The sequence below is a fragment of the Bufo gargarizans genome, chromosome 5 (genome assembly GCF_014858855.1).
Source record: "Bufo gargarizans isolate SCDJY-AF-19 chromosome 5, ASM1485885v1, whole genome shotgun sequence".
In the NCBI taxonomy this organism is placed as follows: domain Eukaryota; kingdom Metazoa; phylum Chordata; class Amphibia; order Anura; family Bufonidae; genus Bufo; species Bufo gargarizans.
This window is the reverse complement of record NC_058084.1, coordinates 290,073,493-290,077,392: the sequence shown is the minus strand read 5'-3', so window position 1 is coordinate 290,077,392 and position 3,900 is coordinate 290,073,493. Positions and strand designations below refer to the sequence as shown.

Here is a 3,900-nt window from a genome sequence, read left to right as displayed (position 1 = left end):
ACAAGCAGTACACAAACTCAAAGCCACCACCCTCCTCCTGGTCCAGCATCTTCAGCCACGTCAACCACTGCTGTCCTCCTTGCCCCCTCTCAACCACCCGCCACTCCGCCTCTCACCTTGAGCAGTTCCTGCTCATCTGCCCACAGTCAGGTGTCTGTCAAGGAGATGTTTGAGCGTAAGAAGCCAATGTCACAGAGTCACCCCCTTGCCCGGCGTCTGACAGCTGGCTTGTCGGAACTCTTAGCCTGCCAGCTTTTACCATGCAAGCTGGTGGAGTCTGAGGCCTTCAAAACATTTGTAGCTATTTGGACACCTCAGTGGAAGGTACCCGGCCGAAATTTATTTTCACAAAAGGCAATCCCCAACCTGTACTCTATTGTGAAAAAAGGAAGTCATGGCATCTCTGGCACACAGTGTTGGGGCAAGGGTCCATTTGACCACTGATACCTGGTCTGCAAAGCACGGTCAGGGCAGGTATATCACGTACACTGCGCATTGGGTAAACTTTATGACGGCTGCCAAGCATGGAATGCGTGGCTCTGCAGAGGAGATGGTGACACCGCCAAGACTCCACACCAACTGGAGATCTGCAAAATGGTGTGTGACAACGGAAGCAATTTATTGGCGGTATTGAATTTGGGCAAGTTGGCACATGTGCCGTGCATGGCACAAGTGTGTAATCTGATCGTACAACGCTTTGTGCATAAGTACCCAGGCTTACAGGACCTCCTCAAGAAGGCCAGGAAGGTTTGTGGCCATTTCAGGCGTTCCTACACGACCATGGTGCACTTTTCAGATATTCAGCGGCGAAACGACATGCCAGTGAGGCGCTTCATTTGCGACAGCCCGACACGTTGGAATTCAACACTCCTAATGTTCGACCGCCTGCTCCAGCAAGAAAAAGCCGTCAACGAGTATTTGTATGATCGGGGTGCTAAGACAGCCTCTGCGGAGCTGGGAATTTTTTTTGTCATATTACTAGACGCTCATGCGCAATGCCTGTAGGCTCATGCGTCCTTTTGAGGAGGTGACAAACCTAGTCAGTCGCACTGAAGACACCATCAGCAACATCATCCCATTTGTTTTCCTCTTGGAGCGTGCCCTGCGAAGAGTGCTGGATCAGGCCGTAGATGAGCGTGAAGAGGAAGAGTTGTGGTCACCATCACCACCAGAAACAGCCTTATCAGCATCACTTGCTGGACCTGCGAAGAGGAGTCTGAGGAAGAGGATTCAGAGGAGGATTGTGGCTTTGAGGAGGAGGAAGACCAACCACAGCAGGCATCCTAGGGTGCTCGTTGTCACCTATCTGGTACCCGTGGTGTTGTACGTGGCTGGGGGGAAGAACAGACCTTCAGTGAGATCAGTGAGGACGAGGAACGGGACATGAGTAGCTCGTCATCCAACCTTGTACAAATGGGGTCTTTAATGCTGTCATGCCTGTTGAGGGACCCTCGTAAAAAAAGGCTGAAGGAGAACGACCTGTACTGGGTGGCCACGCTACAGGAACCCCGGTATAAGCAGAAAGTGCCTGAAATGTTACCGAATTACCGGAAGTCGGAAAGGATGCAGCAGTTCCAAAATAAATTAAAAGGTATGCTTTACACAGCGTATAAGGGTGATGTCACAGCACAAAGGGAATCTAACAGGGGAAGAGGTGAAAGTAATCCTCCCGCCACAACCACGCCGACAAGGACATGATGCTTTACAGACATGTTGTTGATGGAGGACATGCAGAGCTTTTTAAGTCCTACGCATCGCCACAGCACTTCAGGGTCCACCCTCAGAGAACAACTCTACCGACAGGTAGCAGACTACCTTGCCTTAACTGCAGATATCGACACTCTGAGGAGCGATGAACCCCTTGACTACTGGGTGTGCAGGCTTCACCTGTGGCCTGAGCTATCCCAATTTGTGATAGAACTTCTGGCCTGCCCCGCTTCAAGTGTCCTGTCAGAAAGCACCTTCAGTGCAGCAGGAGGAATTGTCACTGAGAAGAGAAGTCGCCTAGGTCAAAAAAGTCTAGATTACCTCACCTTTATTAAGATGAATGAGGCATGGATCCCGAAGGGACTGACAGTGGGCGATATATTTGACTAAAAAAGGCCTGATGAGATGAGCTGCCTTGGGGTAAAAATGGTCCATACGCTGCTGTATTTTATCTCTGCATGCCTGATGACTTGCGTTACTTTTTCGCCCCACCAACTAGGGTTCAAGCCGCAATGTTTTAGTGCACTTTCTGCCTGGAAAACATCAATTTTTCTGGCCGCTGCAACAATACCTAAGTTTTCTGGCATGTGTACATGCCTAATTTTTCTGGTCTCTGGTGCTGCAATGTGGCTGCAAAAACAAAACAAAAAATAAAAGGCACATACATGTGTAAATTCCCCTTCGTGATTGTTACCTTGTTGTGGTGAAGGGGCTTGTGTATCACAATGAAGCGACCACCTCTATGAGTGTGTTGGCAATGGCTATGTTGGCACACCCCAGATGATAAGGTTGTTGCTTCATTGTGAACAGACAAAAAGCGATCGGCTGGATAATTTTGCATTGAAAAAACATTAATTTTCTTTGTGATCATCTAAGGTGATCATTAAAGCCTACTAGGCCAACAATGGGCCCACACTGCAGAATCATTGTTTTCTGGGTCACTTAACTGTCACTGAACTACCTCAGCATGACCATAGGCTTTGAAAAAAAAACATTGCCTGCAATCTCCCAAATGTGTGCACGAGCACAGTCATCACTACACCAAGATTGACGCATAGAGGAATACAATTTATGTCATGAGTGTGTCAACTATTGACAACTCTTTGCGGTTGTCTAAAATCTATTCCATACACGTCCCATGATAGGGGACATAACAGGGATTAAACTGATAGGAATAGTACTACTTAACACACCACTCATATCTGGTGGCACAGTACATTGCACGGCACAAGTGCAGTGCCCCAAATTGGAAGTAGGAGGACCAACCAAGCATCTTTTTCCATCTCCCGGTTCCTAAAACTATTCCATAGACCGGCCCCTGATAGGGGTTCATAACAGGGATTAAACTGATAGGAATAGTACTACTTAACACACCACTCATATCTGGTGGCACTGTACATTGCAAGGCGTACGCGCAGTACCCCAAATTGGAAGTAGCAGGACCAACCAAGCATCTTTTTCCATCTCCCGGTTCCTAAAATCTATTCCATACACCGGCCCCTGATAGGGGACAAAACAGAGATTAAACTGTTAAGAACAGATTTTTTTTTTATAAAAAAAAAAAAAAGAGGACAGCCTCTGCGGAGCTGGGTATTTTTTGGCCGCATTACTGAACGCTCATGCACAATGGCTGTAGGCTCATGTGTCCTTTTGCGGAGGTGGCAAACCTGGCCAGTCAAACCCAAGGCAACATCATCGACCTCATCCCATATACTGTTTTTCTGGAGCATGCCCTGTGAAGAGTGCTGGATCAGGCTGTAGATGAGCATGAAGAGGAAGAGTTGTGGTCACCATCACCACCAGAAGCAGCCTTGTCATCATCGATTGCTGGACCTGCGGCAACGCAGAGAGAGGAGTCTGAAGAAGAGGAGTCAGAGGAGGAAGGTGGCTTTGAGGAGGTGGAAGACCAACCACAGCAGGCGTCCCAGGGGACTTGTTGTCACCTTTCAGGGACCCTTGGTGTTGTACGTGGCTGGATGGAGGAAGAGACCTTCAATGACATCAGTGAGGACAAGGAACGGGACATGGCTAGCTTGGTATCCAACCTTGTGCAAATGGGGAGTTTGCGGTTGTGGAAATGGACTGTTTCCGGTTGTTTGCGGTGCGTCAAACGGGGAGTTTGGTCTGTCAGAGTTTGGTCTGTCTCTGTGAAGCGGGTGTAACCCTTGCACTACCTGATCGATACAACATCAT

The 3,900-nt window shown here is 48.5% G+C and overlaps 1 pseudogene; it reads right to left on the bottom strand.

The window, feature by feature from the left end:
- Window positions 1-3,096: 3,096 nt before the first annotated feature.
- Window positions 3,097-3,277, bottom strand: LOC122939737 (annotated as a pseudogene).
- Window positions 3,278-3,900: the final 623 nt, after the last annotated feature.